The sequence below is a fragment of the Rhea pennata genome, chromosome 14 (assembly GCF_028389875.1).
Source record: "Rhea pennata isolate bPtePen1 chromosome 14, bPtePen1.pri, whole genome shotgun sequence".
Lineage (NCBI taxonomy): Eukaryota > Metazoa > Chordata > Aves > Rheiformes > Rheidae > Rhea > Rhea pennata.
Genome location: NC_084676.1, coordinates 691,814 through 705,462, shown reverse-complemented (window position 1 = coordinate 705,462; position 13,649 = coordinate 691,814). Strand labels below are relative to the sequence as shown.

At 42.9% G+C, this 13,649-nt stretch overlaps 1 protein-coding gene across 1 annotated transcript in view; it reads right to left on the bottom strand.

The window, feature by feature from the left end:
• NRG2 (neuregulin 2) overlaps positions 1-13,649 on the bottom strand; it is a 172,181-nt gene that overhangs the window by 94,115 nt on the left and 64,417 nt on the right. The gene's annotated exons all lie outside the window — the stretch shown is intronic.

Genomic DNA, 13,649 nt, shown 5'->3' with positions numbered 1-13,649 from the left:
GCATGAGGACAGACTGCCACGGCATTAGCACTCATTCTTGTGGTTCCACTGCAGACCCTATGAAGGAACCCATGAAGCGGGTGCAGCAAGGCAACAGATGAAACTGTGTCTTTGGACTCAGAATAAAGTGATGAAAAAGGGTAAGAGTAAATTCTGCTGACAGTGAAACCAGTGTGAAGCCAAAGAAATTCTGCCCAGGTCAAGAAAATTCCCTCGCTTCACAGCAGCAGGATCAAAATCAAAATTCAATCTAGACGAGTTTTGATATAAACTGTCTGACGGATTCCTCCAGCACAAGGGTTCAGCTTATAGCTTCTATTAACACTGATAAAAAACAAAGCAAGGACAGAGTAGCTGCTCTGTCCAAATGCATTGCCAGATAAACCACAGATAAAAGACAGCTGGGGATTATGCCTCCCCGATATCATGACAGAGTAAGAAATACCACTGTGCTGTATTACCACCAGACCTTCTGCATCTTTCCAAGACATTTCTCATGTTTCCATAGCTCATACTCTCTATTTACTCAGGAATCAAACTTTATCACTTAAAGACAATCTAAACATTTTCCCCCAATATCATCTTAAATGTTGCCTTGCTCATTTATCAAAGAACAGTCAGATCTCCTCTAAGTAACAGCCCACTATTATTTCCCACTCACGTTATTATCCCACCAAGTAACAGCCCATTCTGTTTCCTAGTAAGCATCAAAGCAGAGAGTGGAAAATGTGCATTTAACTGCAACTGAATGCGGTTACATCAAACAGTGATGCGCTAACTTAAATCTGATCGCTAAAAGAGTTGATCAATCCCAAGGAAAAGTTCCTGTGATCCAGCACATTAATGGCTGTTGATATTCACCTCAATAAGAAGCAAGAAAGAACCAAACAGCAAAACATGAAACATCAAAACCCCTCAGAGAATTAGCACCAACCCCCTCAATTACCATGTTAGCATTGTGACAGGAACTGACAACTGCTCTTTTAAGAGAGTACATTGCCCTGAATTCTTGGGGCTTTGGTTAGAAAAAAAGAAATCAATTAGAAAGGAGACCTCTAACAGCCAGAAATATGAATGAGATGCACATTCTGCACACTTGCCAGGCAAACACTCCCTACCATTTGTACTGCTTCATGCAATCCACAATACTTTCCTGATATCTTTTTGGCTTCTCTCTTCTTCCTTAAGTAAAATTTGTTAAAAATGGGAAGTACCTTTTCCTTGGTCAGGTTCTTTTTCCCCTTTTTTCCCTTCTTTGTTCTTTTTGCTCTTTCCTTTCCCTTTTTTCTTGTTCTCGGACATTCTGCACAAGTGTTTACAGTCTCAGCAAAAGACAGTCCACACCAGATCTATGTGCCCCACGAATGCTACTCCAAATGTTACTTGCCAGCTGCAACTTCCGACTGTTCTTATATTGTTTCTGACACAGACAACACCCACCACTGGGTGGAGAAGCAAAAGTTTAACTGTTTGCTTACTGTTCCCAGTTAACCGAAAAGATGCACTAGGATACAGTTGGAGGGCCGATGGACATGCAACAGGATGACAGCAGCAATCCTGAAAGTGTCTTGGACATTAAGTCTACAGGCTCATAGTTTTCCATTGCTGATTCTGTCTCTGGCTGCAGATAAATTCTGAATGGCTTCTGGAGCATCACAGAAATAAGAGTTTTGGAGAACTCAGTTTAGATCTCAATGATAGGTGAGAGCCAGTGCAGTCTAATGAGAAAGGTAGAGGCTTGGAAGCCATTCTTGTTCTGCTGCTGACCTGGTAGAATTAAATTGGCCTTTTTCCTTGTATCATTGCTCCCACCATAAATCAGAGCAGGTTCACCTGGCCTTGTGTCCAGCTCTTTGCTGTCCCAGGAGATCTTTCCAAAAGCTAGAAATAACTGGAGAGCCCCTTACCTGGCCTTCTTGCATCTTTCCTCCCTCTCTGGAAGCTGTGGGTGATCAGTTAAACCCATGTCTCATAAACTTAGGGATTACCAAGGCCCTCTTCTGCAAGTCCAATGTGTGATGAGTAACTCAGCCCAATTCTCTTCTACAGAGCAGGCCATTCTGACATTGCCTCATCTTCCGAAAGTCCTTCAGGATCCTCATCTAGAAAGCCCCACATACTGCCAAATCATTCTCAGATATAGCTAATGGATTCAAAGGCCTGAAAGGGCTATAAGCCACAAGGCACAGGGCAGAATATTCAATCCAGGTATCTCTGAATTAAATCCAATTCCCCCAGTCTCAGTAAAGCATGTCTTCCAGGTAAGCATTCCCTTCTGATATAAAGACAAGAAGAAATGAACAAACCATCGATCCCCTTGGAATCTTCTCCCAGTAGTTAATAACCTCATTGTTAAAAATGTCTGCCTGCTCTGAAGTAAAATATCTGGCTTCAGTGTCCAGCCATTGTTTCTTGCCTGTTTTCTCCTCTAGATTAAAAAGCCCTTCAGCAATCGGTATTTTCTCTCATAGAAGTACTTACATACTGTAATCAAGTTATCCCTCAGTATTCTTTTTGATAAGCTAAATAGATTAAGCTTTTTTCCATTGCTTGCTGTAAGCATTTTCTCCAGCTCAGAGATCATACCTATAGCAATCCCATTTGCAACATCCTACTTAAGCTAACACAAGAACTAGACACTATTCCATTGTTTCTTGTGTACACATGCAAATACAAGGCAGAAATCCTACCGCCAGCCCTTCTAAGACTTTTAACTTTGAAGAGTCACACTCATGCACAAGGCTTCACAAGAAAAATCTGTTTTGTTGTTTTTCTTTTGTGACTCCCAACAAGTCCCTGCTCTGCAGGACACAGTCCCCTCCTCCTTAATTAGGATTAATTTCTTGTTCCTTCAGCATCTCTGTGGTGAAACTTCATTTTGTTTGAAAAGAGACACTTTACCAAACCACTCAGATATCTCTCTCTCACTTCTTTATTTCCACCATTGCTTAAAGTTCCATTGGTCTCTGTATCAACTTTCTAATATTAATAGTAGTAATTTCACATTCATTTCCAGATTACTGATGACAATCTCTATAGAATCTCACTAGAAATTCTTCACAGAGCAATAACTGCCTGTCAACAATTACACTTTGATGTCCATTAGTTGATTATTTCTTCACCTATGTGTGATGTCCATTATAATATTTACAATGCTTATTTTGCAATTCTATTGGAGGACATTATCACACTGAACACCTTGTATTCCATTTTATGAAAGCCTGAGAGCTATATGCCAGAGGACACCTGAACAAACTTGCTTTGAATGCTTGGATAAAAGCTACCAAGCCTGCTAATTTGGAGTTTGAGCCTAATACACATTTTGTAACATCCTCCATGGTTACTTGATCACAGGACAAGAACACATCTTACTGCTTCTTTTCCCAATGCAGGGTAATAGCGAATACTGACAATTTAGGATATTCTCGGTCATTATAAATGGCAATCTCCATATGGTTATTTTACTGTTGCTTCATAACCATGGTCCTTGTTGCTAATGTATTAAGTCTATTGTAGCTGTCCCTGACAGATTTCCCTCCAGCTATTGTTAGCTTGTCTTCTCTACACCATAACTCCAGACGCACATGGATTGCTGCCTATTTTTCTCCTTTCAAAATTTGTTAGTTATTATCAGTTCCAACTGTTCCTTTCATTGGCTATCAAGCTAGGATGGGTATTAGCTAAATGTTGTCCTCTTTCTTGACTCTGCAATCTCAACTTTCTTGGCCTCTGCTCAAAGAGCTCCCAGTTCTCACGCACATTTTCTTGTGGATTTAAAATATATTTATGGTTAGGACTCTCCTCTGCTAACCCAGATGAATGAAAACCCATGATGGTCACTGGCCCCATGTCAACCACAAATTCTAACCCAGTGGTTAATTCAGCCATCCAAAGCAATAAGCCATCACTTACCAAACATAAGGGAGTTCCTTTGCCTGGGTGTGATAACTCAGTGTTAGAGCTAGAGAGTTGAGAGAGACTTTAATGTTTTACTGCTAGCTATAGCTCTCTTGCCAGCATGTTTCTCCAGAATGCATGTCTCTCATAAAAAACACATTTCCTAGACAGACACACAAACACTTAATTTTTTTTATTTTCAACTTGAAATATCATTTACCACAGATTTCTTTGTATGAACTAAGAGGTTGTGGTTTTTTGCTTTTCCCTCCACTCAATTCTGAAGACAAACAATAGCTCTCCTATACCTCCAGAAAATCAGTACCTTCATTCCTGTTAAAGGGACACAGTCTGTGCTTTTTTCAGCATAGCCTTTCCAAAGTGCTTGTGTTTGGAGTAAGCTTGTTAAAGCTAGCAAGTGCAGCAAAGTTTTCTTACTTTTTTTCCCTCTCCTCTTTCAAATTAATAAATAATCACAGATTTTCTATCACTGAAGACTACTCAGAGGGTGAAGTCATGCACAACAATGCACAGCACAGCCTCAGCATGAGAAAATGAAAATGACTGAGTCTAAGAAGTAAAAGTGGTAGTCTGGCTTAGCCTCACTGTCCTAAACAGCCTGGGAGGTGTGATGAGAACTAAAAGCACCAGCACCTCCCAAAATTGACATTTTTGCACCTCAATATGGTCTTAGTCTCACCTGTAACAGATAAAGAATTTTATACAGATTAATGCAGATGTACACCTTGACAGATGTACATCTTGACAATGATGATCCTCTGCCAGTCTTGTTATCTTATCCAACCAGCTGGCCTCTGGCCCAGTGGAAGAGGGATCCCTGGGAAGAGGCATCCACTCCACTAGATCCAACTTCAGCATTACAGATGCATAGAGTACTTTCTCTGTAGTTCCCAGTACGTGAATACGTGGGGCTAAATCTAGTAAACAATTTCAGTCTTCATATAGCAGTGCTGATATAATAAAACCTATCAATGGGAAGGGCATTCCAGTCTTGATGTCCCAGGTACCATGGCTGTACTCTTACAAGTTACTCGATACTTATTGTTAAAACAGCAAATATTTATTTAAACGACTTCACGAAAAGTTAAAACCTGCACACTATTAGAATGTATTTTTGTAGTCTTCACAATTCATGTAACAACTTTCAGCTTAACAAACAGGAGGTATGTAATTATATAAGAGACTGAGCTATAGCTAAAATGCAGCCAACTCTTGTATGAATTCCAGCATACTGGTTTTATAATGCACTGCCACCCTGCAAGCAGCAGGGTGAATTTAGCAGGCAGAATTTCGTTACCCTCATTAGAATTTGCCGACATGCCAACCTAACAATTCTGGGCTCCTTAATAACCCCTAGGAGGTCAGAACCAAGATCACTTGAAAGATGGCCTTAAATCACACAGACTTATCCTTTCCTTCCTGCAGATTGAGCCTCCAAGACTGCTGAGAGCAACCCTTTTGTGAACACTGCACAAATTCACTAATCAGTTTGGAGATGGGTTCAGTTAAGTCATCATATCTGTGCATAGGAGCCAGCCCCGCAATCTTAAAGTGCAAATTACTCCTTATTGAGCCAGCCTTCCCAGTCTTCGGAGTCACTCCAAAATTCTTCCAGTTACTTTTCACCCCAAAGATCTGCCACTTTCTTCAAAACCTCCTTTGTGTTTCCACTAAGACTGCTGCTACCACTGCAGTCAACAGTAATTTCTACATGAAGCCAATAAACAGAGCCTCCTCCATTCACCTTCCATTCCTAAGCCTTTCAAATCTGTCTGGTCCCAAAATGCCAGGAGGTCTGGGAGAAGAAAATAAATTCCATGCATGCTTATGATCTCTTTTTTTCTCTAGATGCAACTCTGCTAAAATGCTGAAGGTCCCAGTATGTTATAGCCTCCTACAAAAAGATCTGAAAGTTGCTTTTAGGAGTGTTTACATTTAAGTGATAGCAAGAAGTCTCTTTCCCCTCCCCGGCCTTTTGCCTGCTCACAGGATTATTCCTATACTGGAGGAATGGAAGTAGCTGAAGAAGTCTTGCACAGGTAGATCCTGCAGTGAGAGGGAGTGTAAGATCTCAGTTGCTTACCTGAAAGGATATAAGAGTGATCCTCCACTAAACTCTGTATCTTGTCCACACACAGCTTAGTAAAGTCTATAGTAGATTCTGCTTACATGCTGTCATTCTAGCTTGTGCATTCTTGGCCCACCAATACCCCTCCTTGTCATGACACCCATATGTTCATTAGCTCCTTAGACTTATATTCAAAGAGCTGCTGCCCAAACCCGGCAGATACTCTGCTAAGGGAAAGCACATCCAAAGCTACAGTAATGTGGTCAAGAACAGAGAATGCTCATTTGGTGTGTTAGCACTCTTCTTCCCAACATACTCATTCAAAAGAGGACTTGGAAAAAAGAAATGTTGGGCAGGACAGACTGAGACCACCTAGAGCATGAACAGTCAGGGCTACAGGAGGGGGCCCTTGTAGCATCTAGAGACCTGATCTTGGGCAAAAGCTGTCTGACTGGAAAAGGCTGCATGCAGAACATCTCAGAAGTGCTCACAGGGCTTCAGAAAGCAAGGGAATTTCCAGGCTCAGATTGCCATCGTTCCCACTTACTTCTGGTTCTGTGCCAGCATCGGAAACTGCAGGTGCAAGTTCTATCTGTGCCATACTCACCTGTAAGTTCACATAAACAGGAATTTAGCCTGATGTAAACAAACACAATGAGATAAAAATCTCACCATTTCCTTGGGGAAAGGCTCTGCAAGGATGTTAAAACATCTGAGATCTGCTTTAAGAACCTTATTAGAAAAGGCAATCAGAGATTATATCTCTACCCAAATAAATGCATCCTTCCTCAAGAACCTCTTCTGGCACCTTACAAGCCCATGAAAAGTAGATATAGCATCACTGACTGCACTACTGTGGGTGGAGAACATGATCAGATGGACAAGTACATTACTCAGAGCAGGTTACTGTTTTGTGTTATATTTATCTGGTTAAAGTGTGCCTGAAGGAACAGAGTAATTGGATCTGCCACATTTGATTCAATGGAGGAGGGAAAAGCAAACCATAAATTAGAGAGTCCATTTTCAGAGGGCAATATTGTTTACACCACCTTCCCATGTCTGTGCAATGCTAAGGAATGTTCTCCCCTGTGCTGGGTCTCCTAGCGCTGACACTATAGCCTTCGGGCCTATGCGTTGCATGCATAGGACAGCCAGAGGACAACAACTGAGTAGGGCCACAGCTGCCAACTCGCCTCCTCCTTCTCCAGGGAGAGAGCTGAGCAGCTGAAGCGTATGTTGTTGTTTCTGCTCATGGGAGAAAAGAAGGGAAGAGCTCAGACAGGCACAAAGAAAACAGCGCAAGAATAATTAAATATTCTGCCCAGATGGGGACCTGAGAAACCTGGTGACAGCACAGAAAATAGGCTGCAGAGAGAATCCCTCTAGGATGAGTGAAGGACAGTGTGGAGAGGGTGTTCCTGGTGATTCCCAGCAAAAATCTCAGCATGAAAAGACTTGCATTGACTGTACTTCTCTAATCCAGGTTGGGAAGAGCCTGGGGAATGGCTTGTAAATTCGCAATAGGGAATAAATGGGCACAAATCCACACTATTATTTTTCTCCTCCCCATCAAGCCACCTCTTGTGCAAGTGCGAGGGTTGTACCACAAAGCACAGCAGAAGCCTTCTCTACTTTTTGATTTACTCCCTTGTCTCTCAGCTACTCACAGATACTTGGCTCCTCCAGGCCACAAATGTCACCTGGATGCTTCTATCACCAGACACAACTCCCAGTCTCCTGGGTTCATCTGAATCCTTTACCAGCCAGGTCACTACCTTTTTGGGTCACCTTCAATTCATCTCCACTTTGTTCACCAAAATGCACAGTTCAGGCTATGGCTGGCCAAGGAGATATTATCTACTGCTTCCTCTGCCAGTAGATGACAGGGAGCAGAGATCTCAGCATCACTTCGTATTACAATCTGCTATCTAACTTGTTATCTGCTAGCACACCCAAGTCTCTTAGAATTACTGTTTTTCAAACAATTTGTTCTCATTATGTAATTCTACCTATCATTATTCTTGCCTAGAGGTAATAACTGTGTTTCTCATAGATTTAAACCTGAGATTATCTTTTAATGATCATTGTCAAAACTCTTTGTCTCATCTTTTATTCTCTGTTTTTTTGTAATATCCCTTTCAAGAACCCAAAGCAGGGGATTTCCATGTCATTCTCTACACACTACTGCCAACACATTATGTAGTGAGCAGAGTGACCAGTCACCTGGGCAGCATCTCTCTTCCCGCCCTGACCAAAAAAGCATTCAGCAAGGCTGGTCTTCCCTCCATCATTCCTTTTCATGTATTACAAGCTATCCCAGCTAATTGGCACTCCAATCTTCAATAAGGTCTGCGTTGCACCGCAACACACTGCGAAGGGTTATCCACTGCTTTCCCCAGTCCACTAATTGTGTAATTATGCAGAAATGGCCTGTCTGGTACAATCTATTTCTCATACTCCCCTGTGGTGCTTGTTGCTTACAATGCTCATTATTCCTCTGAGTATTTGCAGACCTTCACCCTCCATCATATTTCCACAAATTGCAGTTCTTTTAGCAAGGGAACAATTCCTGAAGTTCTTGCAAACATTGTATTCATTTTCTCAACAGCTCCCTCTTTTTTGGTCAGGATCAGATCTAGCACTGTCTCCAGACTAGCTCAGACTCCTTGCTGTCTTGCTCAGCAAAGCAGCCTGCACTCTTGGGTCTCTCCCATGCAATTTGATTATCTACCAGATTCATGATGTCAAGTTGCATAGGGCTTCAGTATGCAGAGGAAAGGGAGATGTTCTGTCCCATGCTAACTACCCACAGGATCCATGCACCTCACCCTCTGCTGTGGGTATGTACTGCTGGCTCTTTGCAACTCAGTCCATCCCACAAGGAGGAGACAAGCAGGCCTTTTGCTCCATACAGGATTTCTGCTTGGTGCCAGACTGATCGGTCTGTACAATCAATTAAAGACCAATTAAGGCCCATTCTTAAAACTCATCTCCCTGCCACAAGCATGCACTACGTCTGAGCTTGGAGCACCCACACACACACACTCCAAAGAAAAGGAGTCTACAAACATTAAGATGCTAACATCCTGCTTTTTTCTAAGCTGGCAAGGCAGGGCAGGTTGCAGTATGCTCAGCCCAGCCAAGCACCAGATCTCCCCTGCCTAGTTCTTCTTACCCACTCAGAACTAGAGCAAGGCTAATGGCCAGAAACCTGGCTGGAGATCCTGATATGCTTCAGGGTGGCACAGCAAGGACAAGTAGCAGATGTGATCCACTATTCTTTGGAGACAGGGCACAGGAACTAGGCTGGGGAGTCTCTGCATTAAGTCACTCTCACGAGGCTATACTGTGCTGTGAGTGCAGGATGGCTGCAGGAGGTCAGGCCGGGCTGGTGTAAGTCAACACTGGGGCTGGAAGGAGCTGGGGCAGAGAGACTGGCCCATTGCCCAAGACTCAACATGTCAGGAGGCCTCCAGGCACTGAGAAGTGGGATTTTAGGGAATATCCTCTCCCTGCAAGCAAGAGGAATGCTTGGAACATGGGGACAGCCACCAACTGACTCTAGGCTGTGTCCCACCTCTCCTTAAAATTTAAAAGCCTTACCTTGCACTAACTCTACAACAGGCAGGAGTAGTGGTGGGAACTCCAGATCCAACAGCTATTCCTATTTTCTTGATAAAAGCCAGAAACAATACTGTCAAGAGCCAAGGCCTGTATGTGTCAGTGTATCCTTCAAGTAAGACCTCCTCCACAAAGTGAGACCTCAAGTGAGAGACAATGTGGGATCACCAAAGGCCCGGGAATGAAGGATAATCGGAGTCTGAACTAACACAGTAGTGCTTAGCACCAAATACTGAATCTCTCTGGACAGACACATCAAAAGAATTATCTTTCCAGCAACAAATGTTTCCAGATGGACCTATTTCCCTCTCACTGCAGCAAATGTAAATGTAAATCCTCAGTATCACTGGGAGTTGAGGGAGCATTTAGGATGGGTAAGATGATGCTTAGGCTTGTGGTAAGGGCAGTATGAGCTCTGGTCTTTAGCTTTGGTCCGTTTGCTTACTTCCAAACCTGTCCTTGACTATTGTCACCCCTAGTTATCCTCCCTGCCCTTTTCCAGCATCAGATCCCCAGTCACTCTTCAACTTGCTGGTACTTCTCCCATGCTTTTTCCTTCTTAGCTGCAAGTAGCCAGCTTGGTGCTGTGACACCCACTTCCTGAATATTCACTGAGGCTGAAAGCATAGAGTAGCTCATGTGACTGAGATATTCATATGGTTAGGAACTGATATATCCTTCCAGAAGAGCTGGACAGGAATGGTCAGTGGTAGGGCTAACTCGCATGAGTCAGGAGTACATCCAAACTGTGCACCCTGCCTCTCAGAAGAAGTCACAGTGCAGAAGTTGCCTCAGCCCCTGGGATACTGAAGCCCTACAACAGTTCATAGGAAAGCCACAGACAACCAGAGGGAGCCAAGTGACCCCCAGACATACAGAGATGAAATATTATTGCATGCATCCTATGATATCAGCCCTGTAACTGCTCTGCTCCTTTATTTCATGCCCCTCTCACATCCCACCCCACATACCATCTTTCATTCTGCACCCAACCACTCATTCCACTCTCCCTTCCTTGGAGGACCTTGGGAACAGCCCTGCAGGAACAGTGGTTACACTTTGCATACTACACCTCACAAGCGGGTTGCTCCTTGTGCATCACACCTCACAAGCATATTAGCAGTGGACAGCACAATAGTGATGGGCATGCAGTGAACCATCTCAAACTAGGCTAAGCAGTCAATTGGCATATAACATATATTTGATCTCTTCCTCCCCACCAGCCAACCTGGACTACTCACTCACCTGCAAAGCTATGCAACAGCCCATGCAACTCAGAGGTCATGGCAATAGTCCCAACTTGATCATCTGCCCCCATCAGCAGCTACATGGGGAAGGAGTTGAGAAGGAACCCTTCTGAAAGAATAAATTGGAGTCACAGCAATGACAGATGCCCTGGGCAGTCTGGCTACTAGTGATTGAGAAAACATGCTGGGATTACTTCAAAACATTTTGAATTTCCAGTACAGCTTACAGCTTTTATCTTATTTACCTTGTGCCACAGATACGGTGCAATAACAAAAGAACTGTTTCAAATGTGGATCATGGTAATAGACTAAGTGTGTGAGTAAGCTTCACACAGGGATGATAGCTCTGGCATAGTATTCCTCAAGAGAATTTAAATGTTCCTACAAAATTTAATTCTAATCATCTTTCCCCTGAATATTTCTGAAAGGAGGTCTCCCATGAGAGGCCTAGTGCTCTCTGCTTTCATTAAATCTAGAGACTTCATCAAACAGTTTCTCCTTTCACTTTTCTGGCTTCCTCATTGTAAGCTAAGAGTAGATAAGATTTCACAAAAGGAGAACAGGAGAAGACACTGAAAAGGACACTTTGAATACTTCAATTGGCTTAGCTGCAGATCTCAGCAGAGAGTTAATGGAAGAGAATGAACATGTTAGTCAGATAAGGCTCCTCCATCCTCTTTTAATGACAGAACAACTGCTTTTGTAACTACCCCCTGCAGATATCAAAGCTGAGAGAAATCCTTCTCATAGCAAATCAGAAAAAGAAAAGAGTTTCTCTGGAATGCCATGTCAATTAGCAGAATGAACTTCTTCAAATCAATCTGAAAACTTCCATACTTTAGGGTTCTTGGGCTAGAAGAACAGATACACCTGGATGAATACATTGCAAATAAATTCACTGAAGATCTAGATATTTCTTCCTGTTTGTAAAATGTTTCTTAGCTGATCTTAGCAGCTAACGATTACAAATACATTTATAAACATCTGCTGAATAGTTTACAGGAAGAAATGTCAAGCTCTGACGCAGATCATGTGTTACTCTCTGTATTATGTCCACACAGCAATCAAATATACAGTGGTTGCAATCACGCAAATAACCCTGTTGACTTTTATCTGACTGGTATAGGTAACTGTATCAGTGAACAGACATCTCAGTGAAAGCCACAAACCTAAGTACACAGAATTTATCTGATTTTTCACTCTGAGCAAAGACTCACACTGACTCCCCTGCAGCTAACATTTTATACACACATAAGTCTTGCATTATACAATGCAGCACTTTGGTTTCTCTCCTGTTCAGGGTGCCAATGTGCCAGGCAAAGCAAAGTGTCAAGTCCCAGCCCTTCCCCCAGCCACCAAGAAAAAAGTCCTTAATGACGACCTACAACCCCGACAAATGCAATACTCAAGAAATTGGAGGAGGTAACAAAGAGCCTAGCTGGCCTTGTTTGGCCTTTGCCTGATAAGCTGACTTAGATCAAATCTTTGACAGTACGAAGAAGAATGAGCTAGTTGACAAGCTCATCTGATCTCGAGTGGCCTTGCACAGCCCTAAGGGAAGTCGAATTATGGACACCCTTGGCAATACACCCTCCTGAGATCAGCCAACCTTGCAGAGCAGGGAGCCCTAGTGAGAGGCCAAGCTCTCAACTGAAAGCCTACAATGCACCACAGTGTGATCTTAGTCCTCAAGTAGTGCACAAGCAGTGCATAAGGACTAACAAGGATCTTAAACTGATGCACTGGAGATTGAGAGGGTATGTGACTCAGATTTTGGGATTCCACTTAAAACAATGTTTGCACCATCCCTTCCTATAGTATTAAGTGCTACTTGTCCTAATGACAGATTCCTTCCTCTGTCTTACAGACTTCCGATAAATCAGTTCAGTGTACACAGAAATCAATATCTTTCTCTATAAAAAAACTCAACCAGACACAGTAGAATTCCTGGCAAAATAAAACAATTTTTAATCCTGCACATTCCCTATCTCTCCTAAGTGTGGGAAAATTCCTTTTCTTTCCATTTCTCCTAATCAGGGTCTCTGCTATAGGCTCTTGTCTGTAATTTTTCAGTCTAGAATAATGAAATGGTTTTTATGCTTTTGGTGCCATAACGAAATAATAATGACCTTCAGGGCCATTTGACCCTGAATAATTTGATTCATAAGCAATGGAAATGCTTGTTCCATCTGCCTCTGCTTAGAGCACAGTAAAGATGTTCTGCTTCTCTTCTCAACTAAGGCATGAAACTTAGTGACCCCAGTGTTCTGTCCTGCCCTTTGAGTTCCCCAAAGGTAAGCTGGTAATTTTAAAGGCAAATTCAGTGCACATGACTCATTTAGTAATATACATAATCAACCCACAGCCCCATCCTGCCCTGAGAAATCACACATCGCACAGAGAAGAGCAGAGTCCCGTATGTTCCTTCAGTGCCCCAAACAGTGTAAGAGATTCCCGCCCTTGCACAGGGTGACGGATCACAACTCAAAGGGGTCTTCATCTCTCTGGGCTCTTTCAGTCACTTGCATCAAGGTTGGACCAATGGAGTCAGACTGAAAATTGCCAGAAGGACTCCCCAGACAATTCTTGCTTACCCCAGCCCTTTGGCTTTGCCCCTCAGAACTCCTAGGTTCAATAATGTCTCTCTTGCTTACCCTGGAAACATCACCAGCTATTCCCAGCTGTTGTGGCCTGTGCCTCATCATCTACTTCTGCTATTCCTTGGACAGAATGGCTGGACCTTAGAGACTGCTCCCCCTTGAGGGTCACTATGCCTAGAACTTATGCTTGCCATG